We start from the raw sequence: 24,260 nt of genomic DNA on the forward strand, positions 1-24,260 counted from the left end.
TTTAGGGAGAGAGAAAGGGAGAGGGAGAGAGAGAAACAGCAATGAGAGAGAAACACTGATGGGCTGCCTCCTGCACCCCCCTCCTGGGGATGGAGCACAAAACCCAGGCCTGTGCCCTGACCAGGAATCCAAACCTGACCTCCTGGATCACGGACGCTCAACCCCTGAGCCACACCGGCCAGGGGCTCTTTGCACCTTGTTGATTTGGGAGAATTCAGCGTTTTAAGGATGTCTCAATAGTTTCTTCCCGAAGAGAAGACTGAGTATTTCAGGTGCTGGCTGTGACCTCTGAGCCGACAGTGACTGGCAACGCGCTGTTTGCCCTAATGGTTCACATTTTGTACTTTAACAAAAGGGTATTTTGTTTTAATGTGGTATTAATTGAACCTGGGCCTGGTACAGTGCGTGTCCCCTTGTTCTTTGGGGACCCTCTTTCATTTCTAGTAACAGAACCTGCTCGAATAGCTAGTGTTTTTAATCCCATTAGGAAAGAGCCAAGGGTTGCTCTTAATGTTTAGACACAAGATCTACATGGGTATCCCTATAAAGCAAAGGAAAAAAGTTCAAAATCCTGGAGTGACTGCTCCTTTCAAAAGCGTAAGGTCATTAACGAGTACTTGCATCCAAATTTCATATTCTGAATTGCAGAGAAATGCATAATTGCCTGAGCAAGATGGGTCCTTTCCTCTCTGTGTTATATTTTCTTGTCTTTATTGTTTCCTTTCCTGCTCGCCAGAGCAACGCATACTTTTTGCAAAAATCCAACCATCGCAGACATACCTGAGCTGGGAGTTCCTCTAATACCCGCCCGGAGAGGGAGCACTCGTCGCAGTTGGGGTGAACCCTGCAAGAGGTTATTTAAGCTCCAAAATGCTCGCCCTGGTGGTGTCAGCGTGAATTTTTCAAAGGGCCACTTTGATTCCCGGCCACCAGAGGTCGCCGCAGCACCGCAGCGAGCGTGGCCGGCCGCCTCCCTCACCTGCGCACCTTTCCCGTGGGAAGCGCCCAGCGGAGTTTAAACGTGGCTTCCAGGTGCTCAGGCTAAGAGACCTTTTTAGACGTCAGGAGCCCTGCTGTCCCCGGACCCCAGACGGCACTGCTCTCGTCGCAAACTCAAGCAAGCCCTTCTTCCCTGCCTCCCAAACAGCTAATTACTTAAATCGTTTCACCTGTTGTTTCACCAGCTGGGTTCATTTACCGTATTTATTCACAGACTTGTCACGTCCCGAGATGTTCTGTGAAATGGGGTCGGGAGTGGAAAGCCCTGTGAGCAAAGAGGTTTGAGAAACGCAGCAGACGGTGGGTCCCAGCCTGGAGCACCCACGGGTTGGCGCAGTGAAGGCCCTGAGAAGCCCTTTGCTTAACCTCCAAACGGCATTTTCCACGCAGCTGGCTGGACAGCGGCTCCCTCGGCCTGGGCAGTTCATCCTGTAACAGCCTGAAGACGTGGTGCCCTTTGCAACATTATTTGGGAAATTCTGATTGATACCATCAATTATTTTTTAAAACGTTACGAAATGCACACGTCACACTCTCATATAAGTATTCAGTTCATTTCCAACTTGGAGAAATGGTCTCCTTTTCAGTTCACATGTAGTTTAAAAGTTCATAGCTTCACAACGTTTCCTCCCCTCCAAATATTTCCCATTTTTTACTTTTTTAAAATTTTCTATCTTGATGGCAGAGATTCCAGGACCTGTCTGTACCCATCCGGGATTCTTTTAATAATATTCCTGGAAAGATTATTACTATTTACTTCAGAATAGGAGATGATGTAATTGACTTTGAATTTCAAATCCGAGAAACCCACAAATATGAACAAAATCTAGCGCAAGACCAATAAAAGAAACTTGGAAACAGTAGGGAATCGTGCCTGTTTTCCGGTTTCTGTGTCATTACTACATATATTTCTATTTAATGATGTAAACACACGTTCAAATATTTTTTTTTTATTACCATGGTAGGAAATCAGTTGGGACGACATTCTTTCCCAGCCGGCGAATCTAGTCTCAGCCCAGAACCTCACTGAGATGCCGAGGAGCCGTGTAGCTCCATTAAGCATCTCCTGACCTGCGGAAATCATTGTGGGAGGTTTGTTTTCACACGTCGGTGCTTTTTCAGACAACCTGCAGCCGAGGTGGATGGACAGACATGGAACCGTTCGCCCCGAGGGACTCCCTGCCAGCCTGAGTTTGTAGCAGGCGCAGGGCGTCTCCGGCGCTGGGACGTCCCTGCTCCCTCCTGGGTCCCCAGCCGGTGGCTCCCTCGTAGCCAAGGCTGCAGTGACGCAGCCCCGGAGCCGGGAAAGGACACGGACTCCAAGAACTCGCCAGTCTCTCGGGTCTTTTGTGGTGCTTCAGTCACTTTCAAAAAGTTTCTGCCGTTATGAACCGAAACCCAAACCCACCTACTGTTTCCCGGCCAAACTGCTTTCTCTTTGAACGTGGGACCAGGTCTCTGTTCTCACAGAGCCTCAGTGGCTCCCAGGGGGAGGGCGCAAGGGAACATATTTCCACCCCGATAAATCTCACCCTGGAATTATTTCTAAAACGGGCCCCAGGAGGGGACAAGACCAGGCCAGGAGGAGAAACGGTTGGGGGGCACCTCTGAGTGTTTCTTCTCTGTGGACGAAGCAGAAGGACCGTAAGGGATATTCCCGTAGGAATATCTAGTTTAAAACTAGCCTGTGCTCCTTTCCCCTGGGCGAGAGCTACCGGCCCAAACTGATCTTAGTAACGTGAGTTGTCTCCACATACCAACTGGGAGCTTCCTTTATTGGGGGAAAAAGGTACTGTTGCTTCTGTTAGAGAGATTTTTACAGACATGTTCTGGAATACTCCGTTCCTCGTGATGGACGCACACGGCGCCGCAGGGAAGGGGTCCGCGGTCCCGTTGCTTGGGGTTTGGGGGATGGAAGACGCCCAGATGGACCCGAGGAAGAGGGAGGAACACAGCGCTGTCCACAGAGCCGCAGAGAGGAGCTAATTAACTCCCGAGCTCGCAGTTTCCACCCAAGGGACGGCCTTTGCTCCCGGCTCACGAGCGGCGGGCGGCCGGGCTCCTCGAGACGCAGGCGGGGCCGCGACAAACACCACGACTCCCATCGGTAAACAGTCTGTGCGCACACGATGATTTCCCTCCTCGGACGGCGGGCGCAGGGCTTTGTTCTCAACTCCAAGTGTTTCATGACGGAAAAGAAATACGTAGATCCTTCTAGGAGAAAGCTTGGTAGCGGAGGAGGGCCCGGGAGGGACCGGCGGGGAAGGCCGGGGAGGTTAGAGGTCAGGGCGAGGTGCCTGCCGGCGCTGGACCGGCTGCCCGGCACCCGCTTTGCTGTTTCCTACACGTGCCGCGATGTCCACAGCACTCACCTGTACGAAGAAAATAAAGAATTATTTTAATAACAGACGCAAATGATTCCCCCAGAGACAAATGGGAGCTGAAGCCCTGTGATTTCAACTATTTTTTCCAGACGCCTCTCCTTCAGACACCCGCCTAGCAGGACTCCGTGCGCTTTCTTTTTAAGTTTGCATAGAAGACTTCAGTTTTTGGGGGGTGCGGTTCTATGACTTTCGACAAATGCCGAGTCCTGTGACTACCACCCCAACCAAGACTCAGAACAGCCGCATCCCCCCCACATTCCCTCCTGCTGCAGTTATAGCCACCCCACCCCACCCCCGCCGACCCCGCTGGACGGCTGCTCTGTTTCTTGTCTCTACCGGTTTGCCTTTTCCAGAACGTCCTCTAAATTTAATCATTCACATACTATTTGTTTATTTTTTTGCTGGTATTTCCAAAGTCTCCAGGGGACCTCCGTGCTCTTTAACAGAGGAAGGAATGAATTCAAGATCTCGCAGCTGCCAGGGGCAGTAACGTTGTTAGTGGCATTGATTTGTTTTATAAAAACATATGCGAGAGCCCGGCCGGCGAGGCTCAGGGGTTGAGCATCGACCTGGGGTCCAGGAGATCGAGGTTCGATTCCCGGTCGGGGCCCAGGCCGGGGCTGTGGCTCGATCCCCAGCAGAGGGTGTGCTGGAGGCAGCCGGTCAGTGACCCTCATCACGGATGTTTCTCTCTCTCTCCCTCTCCCTTCCTCCCTCTGACATCAATAAAAACGCACTAAATGTGTATCTGGGAGAGTAGGACGGGCCGTGACTCCTGGACTCTGACCCCCCTGTCGGCCTTGGGAGATCGAGCAGCCCAGGTGCACCCCGTGGACGCGAAGGGCCTCGAATGGAACGGGGCTGGAGCGGAGGCTCCTTCGGAAACGAGGGCAGCGGGTCTGGGAAGGGGACGGTGTCCTGTCCCCTCTGCCTGAGCTGGTCCTGGGCACAGCCCTGGGTGGACGAGAGAGTCTCTGAAACTTTCAGATGTGCTGCGAGGGCTCATTTGTAGGTGAAGCCGGTCACCGATGCGGCTTCGGGATGGGTCCGGGACCTGCGGGCCTTTGTCACCGTGGCGTCTGTGACGTGTGGGATCCAGTGTGGACCGGACCCTCCACCAGGCAGGGCCCCAGGGGCTGCACTGCCTCCTGAAAACCTTGAAACCAGCTTGGTTAAAAGCCTCCTGGTTTTTCTTGAACATCGGGATTTTTTTTTTTTTTTTTTTCCCACAGAACAGCTCTCGTGCTCTGGGCCCAGCCGTCTGCTTTGTTGGAAATGGACAGTATTAAAGCATCCTCGGGGCCCCACGGAGGTCAGCGGTTGCTCAGAATAGCACAGTAATACATTTACTTGGTAAATGGTTTTGGATAATGACGACATTGATTTTTTTTTTTTTAAATTTCAGTTTTTTGTCTAAAAGGCTGCCAAGCAGTCTTTCGGTTTAACCACAGCTGAGTGGCTCTCTGGGGTGGGAACCGTACCTCGATGAGTAAACCCTACGGCTGCGCTGTTAGCTGAGACACGGAAATATTTTACTAAGTTTCACTTAAAAATGTCTCTGAATCCGTTAATATTAAGGGACCTCAAGTACATATAAATAATTTAAATACACGCAGGAAGATCATATCTTGAAATATTAATGTTGTGTTTTACTCCCCCCACAACCTACTGACGCGTGACCTTTCTTTCCCATTAACTCAAGAAAGACGACTTTTCCTGGGAACAAATATCAAGAAATGAGCTCTGCCCGGAGGAGGGGCCTGGCCAGGGTGTGACGGGCCCCGGAAAGGGGCGACAGGCAGTCGCTGGGTTTCAGGGGCAGGTGGCTGTCGGGCGTTTTTGCTGCGGGGGGGAGGGGGTGCAGGGGTAGATCAGACCTGATGGGGGGTGGAAGCCCATTTAGCTTGGACCTGCTTTGTCCGTGTTACTGACGTGATAGTCTCAATAATTCTCAAGGCTGTGGTGACTGTCCCAGAGCCCCGGGCTGGCTGAGCCCATTGCTAACAGTTCCAAGCTCTGGGTCACGTGGCTCCGTGGTACCCGCAGCCCCCCCCCCCCCCCCCCCGCCGTGTGCAAGGCCACTGAGTCCGAAGGAGATGGTAGTGATGGCAGGGCCGCCTGGGAGGGGTTTCTGTACTTGCTCATCCCTCTGTTCATGCCGGGTACTAGGGACCCGCAGGGGCAGTATTTCCACATGGGGAGTGTGCGGTTGGCATCGCCCGCACTGTTTGTTAAATATTTTCAGTATCATCCCCGGATATGAAGATAAATAAGATACATAAGATACAGTTCCTGCTCTGAAGGGTCTTAGAGCAACATAGTAACATAACATAACATAACAACATAACATAACATAATGTAACGTCATAATAATATAACAGTAACTTAATAATGACATAATACGTGCTTTTCTTCTCCCGATCATTTATGTCTTAGTTTGGCCTGTTTCAGGCTTTAGGACTTGCCTCATCTCTCCTTTCCACTGTAAAAATTAAATCCATCAGAAGCAGGGGAGAGTGAACTGTGTTAACAGCCTGGCCGCTGCGTCTCCCCCAGGCCTCCCCGGGCGGAGCCTTTCGCTCTAATAACTTCTCGGACACGATTGACCTTCCCGGGCTGGGAACTCGTGCAGCGGAGCTGACAGGCGGCGCACGGAACAGCCGATGGGCAGCCACAGTAGTTCCAGGGTGGATTTCCCTGCAGCTCTAAAGACAGGGGTTTACTGCGGACCTACTGAGTGTCTGGCTGGACCAAGGTGCGTGGGGGCCGGACGTGTAACTATGCAACAGCCGTGCCTCTCTGAGGAGCTGCACATAATTCAGTGTGGCTACAGGCCGTGCACGTGTGTGTGTGTGCGTGTTGTGCATATGCCCATGTATGAGTCCATGTGTGCGTTCGCGTGTACGTGCGTGTGCATGTGTGTGTGTTGTTGGGAAATCTGAGTCCCGGAGGAGCTCACTCATCTGCCCAGCTTTGCTGAGTCTGCTCTTCAGTTACCACCTAGCAAGTCCCCCATCGCCCACGTTTACCTTCTGGACATGAAAAGGTCCAACGGTGCTGAAGTTCTCTTCCCGGAAAACCTCCCTGTACTTCCCCCGTTATACTCCCCAACCCGTTTTTCACTTATTTATTTATTTTCTTAATTATTATTTTTTTTAATTTTCAAAAATTGATTTTAGAGAGAAAAGGAGAGGGAGAGAGAGAAACGTCGATGTGAGAAAGAAACATGGATCGGCTGCCTCCCGCACCTTCCCTACCGGGGACTGAGCCCAAACCCGGAGCATGTGCCCTGACCAGGTTTGGTGACCTTTTGGTGCCCAGATGACACCCAACCAACTGAGCCACCCTGGCCAGGGCTTTACTTTTCTGTAACGAAAGATTTCATCTCCCTACAAACAGAGGCGGCGGGAACGCCGGGGTGAGCCCCGGGCAGCCGCTCCGCAGCCTCAGGCACCGCGAGGCGCCCCCGGCTTGTGGGGTGCACCCCTCGCTCCAGACCTGAAGCAGCCCATCCCCAGGACCCTCCGCCCGTCACTGGAGCACAGCCCCTGGAGGCCGAGCGTCTCTGCCGACGTCCTTTCGCAGAGAAGGGGCTGTGGTCTCCGGCGCCACTCGCTGTCCATTAGCGGCTGGAACACTCACTCGGTCAGATCCATTTCCCCTGATGGCATTTTCGTGCTGGTGGAAAATGCTTCCCGTGACTCGCTGGGATTACATTTCTATTTTCAGGCAACGTTCTGACTCCCCCCGAGCTAACTATTGTGTTTTTTATTTGGTTAGTTTCCTGTGCACCTTGCTGTATATATTTGTTCTTCTTAAGTTTCCTCCGTGGACTTTTCCTCACAAATGCCTGTCGCCTGCCTCTGCGGCTGCTTGTTCTCTCCTGGACACTCCTCAGTCCCTCTCCCCCCGTCTGGACCTGCGGCTCTGCCGGCCGCCCGGAGGCCGGGCGCTGGCGTTTTGACTTCTCTAAGTCTCCTCCTGGGTCCCAGGCCTTCCTCTCGCTTTGCTTTGCCCCTCGTTTCGGTGGCAAACATCCTCCAGAGACTCCCAGGAAAACCGCAGACCTGGCGGCTCCCATTCCTGGCGAAACACCTTGGACGCCTAGAAAGGTACTGACTCTGCCCTTTCTCTGGTCGGCCGCTTGGCTGGGTCTGGGACGCGCGGCCGAAAGTCCCCTTCACGAGATTCGATGACTCTCCCTTTTCCCCCAAGTCCCTGGCGTCCCCTCGGGGCAGAAGGCTGATCTTCTGCCTGGTCCTCCGCGGACGACCTTCGTGTCCTCTCTGGAAACTCCGGGTCCTCACTGGACTTCTCAGCCTCGGTTCCAAGTCCTTTACTTTTGTGTAATGTCCTTGGTTCCCGCCTCTTCCGGCGTCATCTCACTTCCTTCCTTCTTCCCGTGGGAGCTGCCGTGACTAGATACTTAACTTTTAAGGCCTTTTCTGAATTTTTTCTTTTTGCCATAACATTTTTGTTATTTTGCAAGAGCTTCTACCCACCCTGTTCCTGTTTAATAAAACTGCTGTCCCTTGATTCAATATTTGACATCTGCCTAAGGACATAGAAATATATATTCTACGTGCACATATATCAGTTCGAATGTGTTTGCCCGTGTTGCGCATCCTAAAGGCTTTTTCTTCTCACGTTGTTTTAAAACTTCCGAGTCCCCAGGTTTCTAGACAGAGCAAGTATTTTCCAAGTGGTAATCCCAGGGCTCGTCGGCTTCGGGGAGCATCAGCCATCAGAGAGAAGGAGGGTGTCGCAGCTGGAGTTTTCAATGTGTGCGCCCGTGCGTGCGTGTGCATGCGTGTGCATGCGTGTACTGGTCACATGTGCATAGCCAGAGACCCCCATTCATTCCTTAGTCACCTGCATGGACCCCAGAGGTGGGGGCTTGTTTCTCAGTAGGTCGCCCTGGCCCCCAGCTCCTCTGTCTCTCCTTCAAAGAGGCCCCGGGGAAACCTGAGTTCGAGTCTCAGCTCCGCCCCGGGAGAGCTGTGTGCCCTCGATTACTCGCCTGTAACCTGGAGATGAACGTCTTTCCCTGTCCTAGGGGTGCTGTGAGGACGGCGCTATGCCTGTGGGTGTCTAACGCAGACGGGAAAGTTAATAAACCCCCGACGGTTGGTTAAAGAAAATTTTGCCGGGTTGTTTTTCTGGGAATCGCGCCATCTTGAGAAAGGACCCGCTGGTACTCTCTTTAGCGGCATTTTCAAAACAGGGCAGGAAATGACCCGAGTTGTCCGAGACTGCCGGCTGCCACCCCCGATCTTGGGGCGCTCGGGCTGGGAACCCAAGGGAAGTGGAGGCCTTTCCTCCGGGCGGGGCCGTCCCCCGGGCACACCCGGCTCAGCCCGTTTTCCTCGCCGGCTGTTTCTTTGGCTGGAAGGATGTTTGTGTGGCTGATGTTTATGTGACCGGCTCCTCTCCTCAGATCTTAGGTTATGTTTGAATTTCTCAGTGAGAGTTAGTTCCTGACCCCTCAACTCAAAGCTGCCCCGTAGATGCGACACAGTCGTTTGTTGTGGTTTGTAGGCTGTACATCGTTTCATCTGGCCCTCCCCCGGGAAGGAAGCTTCTTGGGAGCTGGCATCCGTCCACTTGAGTCCCTGAATCCCGACGGGTCCCCGACACATGCACTTGGCCTGTTCAGTGAATGTTTGAACGGGTTAGACCAGGTTTTAACGCTCAGAAAGCAAAGTGAGCAGAGGGCGTCCTGGTGTTTCACGTCCCAGCAGCTGGTGCTCGCATCCTGCCCCGTCAGCGCCTGGGCACCTTCCCCCGGGGCACCTGCCGTCCCTGGGACACCTGCCCTGGGCCTCGGTTCTCTAAGCAGAACCTGCATCCAGCTCCTCTATACTCCGTCGATCAAAACCCGTCAACCCGACGTCTCATTCCCAAGTGTGCCTGGTGCCTGCACTTGAGCTCAGCGCTGGTCCAACGCGCAGCGCCTTCCGCAGCGATGGACAGCTCCTCCTCTCGACCTCCCATGCAACCAGGAAAACTAAACTAGGACGTATTGCAATGTCACGCTGCAGGAATGAGCAGCGGACGGTTCAAGAACCACCAGCAGAAAGCAGAGAGATAGGTACATAATCCGCAGACTGATGGGTGAGTGCATTTCGGGCCCCTCTCCATCAAGACAGAAGTTCCGTTTGCCAACACCCCCCCTTCCACTGTCTGAAGGACGCACCGGTGTGGGGTTACTGGGTGGGCCGGGCCTCTGAAGTTCCCACAGGAGTCTGTAAATTCCGTCTCTTCTGGGAGCAGCCAGCCAACGCCAGTGACAGGACCGTGGTGTTGGCGGAAAAGCTTTCGCTGTTCTGCGGCTGATTGAAGAACCGGGTGGACGGGAAAGCGTGGCCCATTTTGCCGACGTTTCACAATCGTTAACAATACCTACATTGTTGAGTCAGTGCCCCTGCCTCGGGCACGTGTGCAAGGGCTCGGCGTGTGTTTTCTCAGTCCGCCTTCTGCACAGGAAGGGTTTACAGAAGGCCCGAGAGTTTAGGCAGTTTTTCCAGAGGTCATTCGGGTGCTAGAGGGCAGAGCCAGAAATCTGAGCCCAGAGAGCCTGACCTCATAGTTGGAGCATTTGCCCCCGAGACTCTTGCCTGGATGGGTGTGAATGAGGGACCACAGCAGGCCTGGCGCAACGGGAATCGTCTGCAACGAATGTCAACCTCTGCCGTCCAGAAACACCCCCTGCCCTGGCCGGAGATAATCCCCCGACGGGCTCGGCTCCCAGGTGATCAGAGATCATGCCAATTTTATGAGAAGCGGGGTCTCTAATTCAGCGTAACTCCAAAGGCGAGGCGCTGCGCGGGGCCGTCCTCCCAGGAAGAACCCCCCGGTTTGCTCTTCTGGGGGGACTTTCCCACCGGTCACCACTAGATGGCGCATGGGTCATGCGAACGGCCCAAAGCCCCTCCAGGGGAACTGGCCCCAAAACCCAAGGAAAGCAAACTCCGCAGAGACCAGCCTGGGGTTTGGGGGCCCGGGAGGTGGCCGCACCCTGCGCGGTGGCCTAACCGTGGGACCTGGGCCTCCAGCCCCTCCTGCTTCCTTTCGGAAGGAGCATTAACAGCCCCTTAACCCAGGTTCAAGGAGACCTGAGCAAGAGCCGAGGGGTCGCGGCTTTGCTCTCTCAAAACTGGGCGCCCACGACTGCAGCCAGGGGCGGCCCCCGGGAGGAGACATCGAGGGACAAACCCCAGCAAACCCAGCACCTGCTTCCTGCAATTGGAACAGGAGTTTTCTGGGACCGGCCGAAATCTGCAAATAGTTATTTTTACCGCATTTTCCTCGATCAGTGTTTAATAAAAATGGCCAAGTTACCGGTTCCCTCCAAAGGTCTGAATGGCCCCAACCATCTGAGCAACAAATATATTTTTTAAATATGTTTTTATTGGTTTCAGGAAGAGGAAGGGAGAGAGGGAGAGAGAGAAACATCAATGATGAGAGTCATTGATTGGCCTCCTCCTGCACGCCCCCGACTGGGGATGGAGCCCACAACCCGGGCATGTGCCCTGACCAGGAATCGAACCTCGACCTCCTGGTTCATGGGTTGACTCTCAACCACTGAGCCACACCGGCCAGGGCCAGAACACCTTTGAGTGATTAGGGGTGCCGGCGCAGACATCTGTCCTCTGCGGGCCTCAGAGGTAACTTGAGATCATCTGAATGCCCTTTAGCGGATTTCCCTCCACTCAAACGTCCACCCCCCCCATTGGCAGGTGCCTTCCCCAAGGCCACGCAGCACACAATGCAAGGACACACGGAGGCCAGGCTGTGTCCTTGGGAGAGCTGTCCGGTGTTGGGTCCGGGCCAGGCCTCTATAAGGACCCAGGACCCGGAGCTCCAGGCACATCGGGTCCCTCCACTGAACCTGCCACTCAGGTGACCTCGGGCTCTGTCCCACATTGAACCGCTAAGGGGCAGTTAATAATCAGCTGGGCTGTTAACTAGAGCACAGACATAGGACGTGATTGGCCATCTGTTAATGTTTCCTTAAAATCTTGTTAAGTAAGAGCTAAATCCATTATTAATGGGGCGACCTAAATTAGGTGCTGCCATTAGCGGTCCAAAGGTGTGCCTTTGAAGAGGTTATCTTTAAGGCCTTTTATTTTCATTAAGGTAATTGTGTGTTGTGGATAACTATCGCCGAGGGGCAGGGGGAACTGCAGGAGCTCGGTCGCCCGGTCAGACAGCAGGGAGTGTGCTCAGCTCCCCATTGGTTAGAATAGAATTGAGGTCATTCCGATCTTTGGAGAGAAAAGAGACAATTTAATTGGCTCAAGTTTTTCAAAAAAGTAGTATTTAGCATCTTGCCTTTTTGGAGGCGGGGAACATAAAGCGTATGTTCAGAGGCTGGTATGTAGGAGGCATCCGGAAACCTGCTAGCGCTCCTGACGTTCGTGTTTGTAATAAGCAGAGGAGGTAAATCCTCTGTCACCGACCTGCTCTGGCACGTCTGTCCCCAGAGACACTCATGCCTGTCCCCTCGTGTGCCCATAGCGCTGCCCTGACCGGTCCCACTCGCCAGACCTGGAGCTTTCCTGGGACAGGACCACGTGTCCCTCTCCTCTCTCCCTGGCAGCTTCCCCGTCACCTGCCCAACAGCAGGTCCTGACTCAGCATCTGTCACAGGGGCGCCTCGGATCCAGCTTTTCTCTGTTCACTGTTTCGTATCGACCGTCTGGTCAGACAGAGCGAAAGGCACCTGTTGGGCTCCCAGCGTCCTCTCCTGCCTGTGACCTCGACGGCCCACTTCCGGGCCCGGCCCCTGCTCCCTCCCTGGCCTCTCGTCCCTCATCCTGATGCCGTCAGTAGCTCTGATAAACAGCTGCTTCTTTCCTTTTCTTGCTCCAAATACCGCTGCTTCCCCACGTCCCCTGGGATAAACACATAAACTCTTTCATGGGACGCAAGGCCTTCCCGTGGTGGACGCCCTCCCCCTCCGATCCCTCGGCCACGTCCCTGTCCTGCCTGGTGCTCCGTCCACACCTGCCTGTGTGCCCCTCATCCCTAACTCTCCACCCGCCCAGACCGACCCCCGGCCCCTCAGCCTCTCGCTTCTCTTATCGCTTCTCTAGCTCGCATCCGGTGTGTTTCTCTCCTACGAATCTTTGCCCGATTCCCAAGCAGACTTGGCTCCTTTCCTTTGCTCCTGCCCCCGCCCACACGTATCTTCATTAAATCGAATTTCTTGTTGCATTAAAACTGTGGATTTGCCTGTCTGCCTCCCCTCCAGGCTCTGGGTTCCTAGAGTGTTAGGGGGCTGCAACATGGTCTTCACAAACTCAGGAATTCAAAACGGAAAGTAAAACCCAGGACGTGACAAACACGGCAAAGGCGGAGACGGAAGGATCAGAGCCCCGAGTGCCAGGCCCCGTGTCCCACAGGCACAGATGCCAGATGTCCCGATACCGCCCCCCTTTCTGTTGTGAGAGAGGAGACAGCAGCCCACAGGACATTTTCCATGACCTTGAAGATTACCCTGAGAGCTGCTGTGCAGCTGGCGAGATGAGCGAACGTGAGCACAGTGATTTAATAGAAGCTGTCAGTTGTTTCCAAAGAAAGGAGACACTGTCCAGCCCCCCCACCCCCAGGATGCTGTGGCCTGGTGGGGCCACGCCCGCTTCTGGGGACAGGATCTGCACCTGGGGCATCTTAGCTCCATCTCCCTCCCTCCCCCCCGTCCCTCTCTCTCCATCTCTCTCTGCCTCCCCCCCTTTTTGTCAAATGAAGGAAAATATCTCAAGTGGGTGCAAAAATATGTAAGAAGAGTTGCCTTTCCTTCTCTCATTCTGCTTGAACTTTTAGTTCCCCTGTGTTGTGTCTCTAGAAAGATATTGTGGCAGGACCAAAGAAAAGACACCCCCCTGTGAGGGAGATAAGTTGGTCCTTGGTTGTGGGGTACACGCCTTGGGCTGAAACACTGCCTCGAGGTGGGTGAGGGTCTCCAGGGTCCTGGAGCCCCTGCAGGGAATAACCCCAGGGGGATAAGCAGATATCAAAAAGGACCATGTGTCATAGAATTGCCCACCCAAAACCTGTATGATCCTAGTAACCAGGGTCACCCCAATACCTTTAACTTAAATAAAGGGCCATACATGCAACTAGCAGAACACATCCCAGCTTCCCCCACTGCCCAGTAAACACAAAAGCTGGGGATTTCCCAGGGGCCCTGCCTATGACCGTGGCCTTGTGGAAGTCCACAGAGAGTCTGCGTTCACTGTGACCGTGGCCACGTGGAAGTCCACGGAGAGCCTGTGTTCACTGTGACCGTGGGCACGTGGAAGTCCACGGAGAGCCTGTGTTCACTGTGACCGTGGGCATGTGGAAGTCCACAGAGAGTCTGCATTCACACAGCTCTTCACACAGATGGTCTGTGGGATCTTTTTTCCTGAAGCCAATATGGCCGGATATTTCCTCAAAAAAAAAAAGAAAGTGAGAATGTCAACAGCAGTAATTCCTTCCTCCTGTCCTATCTGAACCCCCGCTCTGTGGGCACAGACACTGTTTGTTCAGCCCTGTCCCCCGTTGCAGTCTGGTGGGCAGGCCGGGAGCAGTCTGCTCGGTCACCGTCGCTCAGATAAAGGCTGCCCTTCCGTTACTGTCAGCGACGCGAGGGCCGGCGCTCCCTGCCCTCGACCAGCTGGATCGGGCTGATCTGGTGCAATGTCTTCAAGTGGATTCCAGCTCATCAAACACAGCCGAGACTTCGAAACCAGGAGTCACCTGCAGGCCGCTTCCTCCGCGCGCCTCCACCTCCATGTGCCGGGAGAGGGGCTGGCTCTCAGTGACTGTCACTCGAACCCCAAAAGCACAAAAAGTCAGCCAGCTCAGGACAGTGGACGAAGGGCAGGCGTTATCTTTGGGGAGCAGACGTGGGCGGAGGGAGTGGAGTGTGCGGAGGGTTGAGGGACCGATGGGGGGCGGGGGTGGGTGAGTAATGGGACCTGACGCGGGGGCTGCTTCTGTCTAACCCCAGGAGCTTCAGAAGGACAGACATCCAGATGTTAGGACGGTTGCACGTTTCCGGGGAGAAACAACAAAATTAGAACAAACACTGGAGCCAAAGAGGCCTCTCAAATCTGATCACTTACAGTGACAATATACACAAAAGTGAACTCCAGGTGGACTAGAGAGTAAAACAAACTTTAAAACTGTCAGAGAATTCGGAGAAAACGCGAGGGGATAGGTTTATAAATCTGGAGTGGGCAACGTCTTCCAATCATGATTCGAAATGCAAATGCCGTAAGGAAAAATACTCGTAATTTAACTCCGTGCAAATCACAAAGTTCCCGTCACCTTAACAACGTTAATGGCCAAGGAATAGACAAGGCAGAAATATCTGTAGCGAACGCTTTTAAGGATTAGGTGTCACGTGAGACTGTGGAATAACAAAGGGCACCCGAATTAGTTAAGTGGCTTGTAGGGAAATGAGTGCGTAGAGCCAGGAAGGGGCTGTGGCAATGCCAGGCGCGTGCGGTCCGCTTCTCAGCGGCTTGGCCTGAAATCCCAGCAAGATGTTAAAAATCTGGCCTCTGTTTTTACGGCGACGGGGTGGGAGCTGGGCTGAAATTTTATCTACTTTCCAAATATCTGCCGTTATTAGCATTAACCAGGTTAACCTTCAGGAGATAATTGGAAGAGCCCCTGTCATGTTAAAGTCCTAACTTTAATTTTTTTTTTTTAATTTTTATTTATTTATTTTATAGCTTTATTGCTTTCAGAGAGAGGAAAGGAGAGGGGGATAGAGAGATAGAAACATCAATGATGAGAGAGTCATTGATCGAGCCCGCAACCCGGGCATGTGCCCCGACCGGGAATCGAACCCGATCGCCTGGATCCCAGGTCGACGCTCAACCGCTGAGCCACGCCCGGCCGGGCTAAAGTCCTAACTTTAAAGCTTGAACTCAGGACAGAGTTAAAGTGAATGGAAATGGGGGGTGGTTCATAGACACGCATGGGTCAAGGTCCCCCAGAAAACTGGCCAGGGGGGTGCCGGACGTGACCGTCCCGCTGAAGCACCAGCCGTGCGCGTCGATCAGTGAAAGTGTAGGAGCATGTTAGCCCCACTGGGCCTCGGTTCTTTTCGCAGAAACCCCACCTCCGCAGGCCACGCCATTTCGTTCAGGGTCTCCCAGCTCGGTCAGCAGGCGGCCGGCCTGTGCGAATCCAGCATAATTAGCTCCTGATTTGTCTCAGTCAGAGATCATTCTTTACTGGGCCCATTGAGTAGACAGACTTTTCTTTTATGTACCTATCAACCCTCGATTTGGGTGCTGAGGTGCCCGGTAGGACCCCGGAGATGCTGGGCCCCCTGCTTGAGCTCTGGCTGGGGTGACAAAGGGCTGAAGACCCACCGTCTCGAGCAATCTGGCCGCCACACACCCGTTCTTAGGATGCAGTTGTGCGTGTGTGTCTAGAAGCAGACTCGGGCTCTGCCCCAGCAGGCCCCACTTCATGGCTCACGTTTCTTCTCTTTCCTGTCTTCCTCTTTCCCTTTCCCAAGGATGAAACGAAGGCCAGATTCTTCAGCCGCCCGCAGCCCCGCCCCGACCCGAAGGTGAGCCCCCTCCCAGCGCCGGTGCTCCGGGATTTGGGGGGCGGATCAGCGCAGATGAATCCTTTCTCCGTCTCTCACCAGGAACTTGCCAGACTGCCCACTCGGTTACCCTGGTTACAGCCCACACACCCATAGATTCATCAATAAAACAAAGTTCGTTATTACCCAAAGAAATACTTTCTGCTTCTCTCTGGCAAGGAACAAAATATTCTTGCATTGAATTTGCTGCCCACTCACGCCCATCTCCTTCGGCGCCTCCCGACTGCAGCCCCACTTTCTGCTCTCCTCTCTCCCTCCCTCTCTCCCTCCCTCCCTCTCTCCCTCCCTTCCTCTGCCCCCCCCCCCCCCCCATTGCCGCATTATCAAATTCCCATCCTGGGAGCCGTAAACCGAGGCAGGGCGTCAGGGCCGCAGGCCTGCCCTGGGGACACTGAGCGGGGCGGCTGGCCTCCCTCCCAGATGCTGTGCTTGGCTCCTGACCATTCCCACCATCAGCCAGGCCCTGAGCTTCCGGGGCATGTGTATTTTAAAAGGTTATGGATGGAACAACCTAACACCATCCAAGTCCACTTCCGGCGAATTCGTGATGCTGAGAAAGAAAAACCGTTTGTAAGTTTCACAGACATCAGTCGTTCCAGGAGTCAGGAAAGTGAAACCCGCAGGTGAAGCTGGTGGACACCAGGCAGCAGGGTGGGGAGAACTGGGGAAAACCGGGTCTCCGTCCAGTGTCGCCCGACAGGGGCCAACGTCCATTTGAAAGCGGCCAAGACAAATTCTAAAAGGGGCCAGATTCTGCCAACGAGGCCACCAGTGTGCAGAGCGTCTGGATATTTCTGTGAGGTGCACGGAAGACGACGTTTCAACAGCCTGTACCAAGTGCGTGACTGAAACGCAGGCCGTCGCCCGCCCAGGAAGCAGGTGCACGTGCCGCAAACGCCCGTCTGCGAGGCCTGCACCCAGGTGAGCCCCGTGCACGGCCCTGAACCCCAGGCCCCCGCGGAATTTCTCCCTGCTGACCCCCAGGGAAGCCGACAAGCCGATCACTGGCGCCAGTCACATGTCCAGTGGGGCTGCGGCCTCCCAAGGCCAGTGCTGTCCCTCAGCCTGAGGGTCTCTCACTCGTCCAGAGGAGGTGACTCGAAGTGTCTCCCAGGAAAGGAGCCGACGGTTCAGATACGATGCTGACGGTTCAGATATTTCTCTTCCATGAGAAAGAGGAGCCGGGTCCTGGTCCCTCGCTTCAGAAAGTACTGAGCATGCCCCGTCGTTAGGGTCGAGAGACAAGCTGAGGTTTCAGGTAGAAGAATCAGGAGAAAAGCCCGCGTGGCTCGGCCCTCTCTTCTGGATTCCAGACCTAAGTGCCTGCACTCGGGACAGCGCTTCTCTGCAGGAACCGTGCAGAGGGCCCAGCGAGCACCGTGCATCCGGACCCTCTGGCTTTGTCTTAATAGAGGCCAAATAGCCCCGGCAGGTGTGGCTCAGTGGTTAGAGCTCGGCCCAGGCACCAAAGGGTCACAGGTTCAATTCCCGGTCAAGGGCATGCACCTGGGTTGCAGGTTCGAGCCCGGGCCCCAGTCAGGGCGCATGCGGGAGGCAACCCATCGATGTGTCTCTCTCACATCGATGTTTCTCTGTCTCTCCCCCTCCCTTCCACTCTCCCTCTAAAAATCAATGGAAACAATACCCTCCTGCGAGGATTAACAACAAGAGGCCACATAAACCAGGGCCCTTGGAAAAAGAAAAAACGAGAATTCTCTCCCATTCATTCCAGGAGCTTGGCTGTCCCTGCGAGGACGTTTGCATCCAGAGGCAGAGGCCCCGCCACCCTCGGCCAGTGTCTTCTCTCCTCTGTTCAGGACGGACGGTGGCTGTGGGGTGGACGCTCTGTCCCTCTTTGGGCTGTTCTGCCTGACTGTCGTCATGGTTACCCAGGCTTGTCGCCCTCTGGGCTTGCTCACTGTCAGGTCCAGTCCGGGTCCATCCCTCCACTGCCCACGGGGACACATCCCGAGCCCTGGCCGCTGCACGCCCCGTAACAGGAACCGAGCAAACGCAGGAGGCTCAGAAATTTGGGGAAGGGGGTTTGTGAATCCATTTGAAGCAGTTCTGGGATCTCCAAGCCCTCTTAGCAGAAAACCGTGTGTGCAAATATGCGTGACATTCGCATCTAATTTCAGGCGCTAAATGCACTTTGAACTAAAGATCTAGTGACCCGGCTGATGGGGGTTTGGGAGGTAGGGCGACCGCGGAGACCGGCACCACGGTGGACACCAAATGCCACCTGAACTGCCCAGGCCCGGGGTCAGAGCCCTGGTTGGCTGGTTGGCGACGGAGACGCCAGCTCTGGGTGGCAATTCCCCGGACAGCAGGACCCCTCTCGTGGTGGTTTCTTTTTTAATGTGTAAAAGCCTTTAAGGTGGTTTCATGTGGTGATGACTGAACAAGGAAAGGGTCTGATCTATCAGCAGGACCGCAAGGCCCCCTCCCGCTTAATGGCTCCGGCGTTGAAAAGGAGGGTGGGTCCCTGAGAAACCCACAGTCGGGGCTGCAAAACCCTCGGGATCATCGCGGTTGATGGGGAACGGGGGCTGGACCCCAAGGGCTCTGAGTGGAGGGAACAGCTGCTCTATGTGTCAGCCACTTAACACGACCCTGGGAGAGCCCCGGCTGGTGTGGCTCCGGGGGCCGCGAGTCCTCCATGCCCGGAGGGCGGCCGTCTGATTCCCAGTCGGGGCACGCACCTGGGTTTCAGGTTCTGTCCCCGGTTGGGGTCCGTGGGGAGGCCGCCGATGGACGTTTCTCTCACATCCATGTTTCTCTCTCTCTCTAAAAAAAAAAAAAAATCAATAAAGACATTTTTAAAAAATCTACCCTATGAGATAATTATGAATATAATTCCTGTTTCATAGATGAGGCAACGGAGACACTGTGATAACTAAATAACAAGATTATCCAATTAAGAGGCATTAGAATCAGGATCTGAATCTAAGTAAGTTTACTCCCTGGCTGAACTGTTAACCGGGGTGCGGGGTGACCTTCTAGTAACGCTCTAGCTGCACCCCAAGCCGCCTCTCTGTGCCCCGCGGAAAGGATGTTCTTGGCTGGGCTCCGGCAGTTCCAGCTTTTAGCTGATAATTGCAGATGGGAAACATTCCACGGCAGCCAGTCTCTACTCTTCCCGTAAAACCTCACAGAAAGCGTCCCGAGTGGGGCGAACATGCAGGGATATCTGTTAGGATGGGCGTTCTACCTGGTGAATTTTACACGTGTTTCACTCATTTCTCCTTGAAACCCTTTCAGCTTAGAACCTTCCTACCCTCAGTTTGTAGGAGGAAAACGAAGGGCCGGGGGAGATGGGAAACGTGCCCGCGCTGACCCAGGGCAGAGGAGGGGCTCCGGCCGCGCTCGCAGACCTGAGACCCCAGGCTGTCCTGTTAGGAGCCGATTCACGCACGTGAACGTCGTACAGGAGGGAGAACTCGCCGAGTCGCTTCTCTTAGGATGGCCTGGGCCTTGGACGAGCTGGCTTAGGGGCCGGGAGGATTCCGCAGGCCCGGGTTCCTGGCCGTGGGTCGGAGCGTGTCTCCCTCCATTGCTGGTTCAGAGCGTGGGCTGAGCTCCTGCCGGCCACCAGCGGCCCTGAGCCCGGAGCCGCGGCTCTCGAAGGGGTCGCGCAGCGTGGGCTTCCAGGTCCGCCCCACGCCACCTGCGAAAGCCGCACACACACCGTCCGTCAGGGCTCCAGGCTGCTCTGAGGTGTTTCCATCACCTCAAAAGTATTTGATATGAAATAATTCCTTCACCGAGTTTAGTAAAACATTCGACAGGCAGAAGCACCGTAGTCCAATAGATATAGTCTCAGAATCTACAATTGCAGTGTTTATGATACTAAGAGGTGGCTGAAATTTCATTTTTTTCGTTCCGTTTATATGCTGAACCCCAACAATGTCCACTGAATAATAGGCCTCTGACTCTATTTCTATTTTCACTCATTTTTTTATTAACTGTTTCTAGGAGGGCTGAGATTTAGCTGGTGTTCGCTGGACTGTGAGTATTGCTCAGTTCACAGGAGCTGAGGAACGGGTGGTGTGGACAGAAAGTGTCTCAGACGTGATCCAGCTGATCCCACCGCTTCCCCAGGGGGCCGCTGCGGCCCAGAGAGATCAGTGAACCTGCCCAAGGCGACACCCCGTGGCTGCCCAGAGCCAGAGCAGGGACCCCGACCGGCCTCCCCGGGGAGGCTCCTCCACAGTGGTCCCCTCCCGAGGCCCACGGGGCTGGGAACCACCTAATCCCCGTGACACGTCACCCTCCACGGTCCCCTCAGCTGCTTTAAAAAGAGACAGGCCCTGGCCGGCGTGGCTCAGCCGGTTGAGCGCCACCCTGCGCACTGAAAGGTGGCTCTTTAGATTCCTGGTCAGGCCACACGCTCAGGTCGTGGGTTTGATCCCCTAGCTGGGGGCTTGCAGGAGGCAGCCAACCGACGTTTCTCTCTCATATTGATGTTTCTGTATCTCTCTCTCCCTCTCCCCTCCTCTCTATCTGAAATCAATGAAAACATATTTAAAAACAAATGAATAAAATAAAAAGAGAGGCCCTGGCCTGGTAGCTCAGTTGGTCAGTGTCGTCCAGATACGCCAAGGTTTCGGGTTCGATCCCCGGTCGGGGCACATGCAAGAAGCAACCAATGATTCATAAGTAGGTGGAACAACAAATGGACGGATGTTTCTCTCTCTCTCTCTTCCTACCTCTCTCTGTCTCTGAATTTAATAAACATTTTTTTAAAAAGAGACAGTTCTTTCCCGTTAACAGCACAAAGCCATCCCTTGCCCTGTTCGTGGCTCTTTGTGGGGGATGCCATCCGCAGCGTATCCGTGTGAACCCTGAACGTAAACGTGCTCTTCCCGCCGGGAACTCCCTGTAACTGAGATCAAAGCCGCCCCGAGCTTTCTCAGGGGCTGAGCTTCTTTCATTCCCGCTTTCAGGAATTTGAACTTGAGGAAACTGCTCCTCGGGCTGCTGTGAGCCGGGGTCTCTCCGTCTTCTCTTCGGAGCGACGCCTCTCCTTTCACGCCCCTTCCTTTGATAGACGGCGTCGCGGCCTTTACGCCGAGGGGGAGGGAGAGGGAGACGAAAATGGTCGTGTAGGCAGAAAATGAAATGTATTCTTTTGTTAATCTTCACCCAAGGATATTTTTCCCATTGATTTTCAGAGAGAGTGGAAGGAGGGAGGGGGAGAGAGAGAAACATGGATGTGGGAGAGTCACATCCATTGGCTGCCTCCTGCGCGAACCCCGATGGGGGGCAGGGGCCAGACCTGCAGCACAGGTACGTGCCCTTGGCTGCGAATCGAACCCTCGACCCTTCGGTGTGTGGCCGATGCCCTAACCACTGAGAAAACCTGCCAGGGTCAGAAAATGAAATATTTTGGGACACATCAAATAGCCTTTTAATCTGATGGGTGGTTCTGCACATAGACGTGGACATGATTGTCCAAGATAATTTACGTCTGCAAATGGATAATTTGCATCTGTAGCTATAAGCTTGTCCTCTATATTATGCCAGGATTACGTTCTGCAATATTCACTTTTTTTGTGAAGCCATTTGCACTCTCAGCCAGTTTTATAGACGAAAAGCATCTTCCGTTCACCGTTTGAATGATGCAGATCCTCCTGGACTATGGCCGTGTAAGGAGGGGCCCATCCGCATTTACCCTCCTGAACCTTCTCTTTATAACCGCAGCCCCGAGTCTGCCCCGGTGCCAGTGCCAATGGCGCTCACTGCAGGCCACTCGGTCCTGGCAGTGCCAGCGAGCGCCCCCACTCCATGTCCACCCAGCCGTCGTCCCTGCGCGTCCACTGAGCGCCACAGCGTGGCCTTGACGGCCCACGAGAGCATTCAAAACAAAGCGCAATGTCACAGGTCCTTTTCATATTTCACATCCCGCGCTGTGTTATTTTTGTTTTTATATGTGTGTGTGTAACATCGGAATCACGTGGGTTTTCTTTCCCCTGGACTCTCTCTCTTCCTCCATCTCCTGTTCAGTCCACAGCCTCAAACCACGGCCCGAGCAGCTGTTCACACGTGTCCCCTGAGTAACGCTGGGCCGCCCGGTGTTTGGTTTACGATACTCAAAAATTCAGGAGGGCGAGAGCTCGGGCCAAGACCCTTCTTTTCAACCGAAGGTCTTTTCCTGTTAGAAGGGCCCTTGATAGAAACATACTTTTTCCCGGCCTGCTCTTGAGTTTATCTGAAAGGACCCGTGGAGATGAGCTCAGAAGACAAGCAGTCTAAGAATTTAACTAATGTGGTCGACAGGGAGTCACGGAAGGTGACCAACGAAACTCCATAATTCGAGGGGAATGTTCTTGCCGCAGCTGTGAAGTGGCCCCTGCGCTGGGGCCGGCGTGAAGGGCGGTGAGGCTCTAACAGGCAGGAGAGCGCTGTTCCCGCGCCCGTCTCCACCGGGAGATTATCTCCTCTGCTCTCCGTCTTCGATTTCTGCACAGCATTTCCCGCCAGCCCTAGGAGCTGGCAGCGTTTCCACGTTTACAGCAAATTCGGATACGGTTTTATCGCCATCACTCGCCAGCCTCACAATGGTCCCTGATTTGACTAATCACTTGGTATTATTACCTCCTCTCAGCTGCTCCCGAAGGGAAGGCTGGCTGAGTAAATGATTGAAACGCTCCCCCCGAACCCTGGGTGTGCCCACTGCGCCGTCCCTGTTGCTGTGACTCCCCCAGCACCTACCCAGGCATTTTTTGCAGATTTATTGAGGTTTTACTGACATACGACCAGGTGCACTTGTTTAAAATGCACAGTTTGACCAGGTTTACATTATGTTTGAATTGTGGTTGAATTAGTGTAGACGTGTTGATAGTCACAGGAAGTTTTTACTCGAACTTTTTAAAGAGAGATTTTTTAAGCTAAAAATCACAGTTTAGGGGGCTAACTCCCAATCTGGTTCATTTTCTTTCCCCAGTATAAACACCCGAGGTAGCACATTTAGGGTGGTAGATGGACTAGAATTAACTTCTTATTAATTCTAAAATGACTGGTATCTTTACTTGCTTTTTTTACCCCACATTTTCTTGATGACATTTTATTACTTAACGGGACACTTTGCAGCCCGGATTTCGCAAATTCTGTGATAAATTTACTTGACTCTCTTGTGTTCCTGTAGCTACTAATATCCACTGGACCTGATAACCACTCAGGTCAATTCCAATGCAAAATAAGATTGTTTGGCCATAAAATAAGATTGTTATGACCCCAAGGTGTAGTAGTCTGCACCTTAGTGAACATTTCCATCAAAAAAGGAAGGGAGGAGGGAGGGAGGGAGGGAGGGAGGGAGGGAGGGAGGGAGGGAAGGAAGGAAGGAAGGAAGGAAGGAAGGAAGGAAGGAAGGAAGGAAGGAAGGAAGGAAGGAAGGAAGGGTTATTAGCTGCCCTTCACGTTGTTGGTCTCGAGGCGTGGGCGCCGTCCCCTGTCACCTGTCTGTGGGGTCTGATGCCTGCGTCCAGTGATAGCAGCGAGGCCCCGCGCGGCCAGGGGAGGCTGCCACCGGGCCTCACGCAGGCTTCCTGTCCATCCAGCCCGTCTCTCCCTCCCTCCCTCCCTCCCGCGAGCCCACCCGGGGAGCGCAGATAGCAGCTCCGGGGACACTTTTCTCAGAGTCCCCAGGCCGCTCCTTTTCTTGGAATCCCAGGGCCTAGAGGCCTGGTCTTTCCAAGCTCAGAAAAGTCGTCTCTTCCTGAACTGTTGAAACTTGTTCCTTATGCCAACAGGTTATTGATTTTTCAATACCTTTATTTCTCCACTCGTTCCTTTGAAGAGGTCGATGCTATTTTTAGGCCTCTGACACCCAGATAATTCAGGGGGTGAGCACGGCTGTCTGCCTCACCGTGAACAGCTGTGTTTAAAGAGCTCTCGAGCCGCAGGGTGGCCTCGGGAAGCGGACGGGGCCCCGGGTCTCGTGTATTCAGCGCCAAGTCCCATAGCCAGAACCCAGGGCTCCACACCTGCGGGTCAGTTTTAAGTCCGCACAGTTAATTCTGGGCAGTCTGAGCGACAAGGAGCGTCGCTCTGTCAGACTTTCTCCTAAATAGTTTCACTAATAAGCAGCCATTTGTTATGGCTGAACTGTACCCCACTGGGTGAAAGCAGGGGCCAGAAGGACACTCTCTCCCTGGCCCCTGACTTGCGGAGACAGTCGCCTGCTGTCTGCGTCTCAGCCCGTCTCCGGCCCCACGTCCGCCTCCAGCCCCGGCCCCCCCAGCGAGGAAGCGTTGCTG

At 54.0% G+C, this 24,260-nt stretch overlaps 1 long non-coding RNA gene across 1 annotated transcript in view; it reads left to right on the forward strand.

Annotated features, from left to right (window-relative positions):
* The window catches only part of LOC308547145, a 58,950-nt gene extending 42,820 nt beyond the window's left edge, over positions 1–16,130 (forward strand). The window contains exon 4 of the long non-coding RNA XR_013997457.1: positions 15,910–16,130. This is a non-coding gene — a long non-coding RNA (uncharacterized lncRNA). The remainder of the gene's footprint in view (positions 1–15,909) is intronic.
* The last annotated feature ends 8,130 nt before the right edge of the window (positions 16,131–24,260 follow it).

The sequence above is a fragment of the Miniopterus schreibersii genome, assembly GCF_964146895.1.
Source record: "Miniopterus schreibersii genome assembly, chromosome: 17".
NCBI lineage: Eukaryota > Metazoa > Chordata > Mammalia > Chiroptera > Miniopteridae > Miniopterus > Miniopterus schreibersii.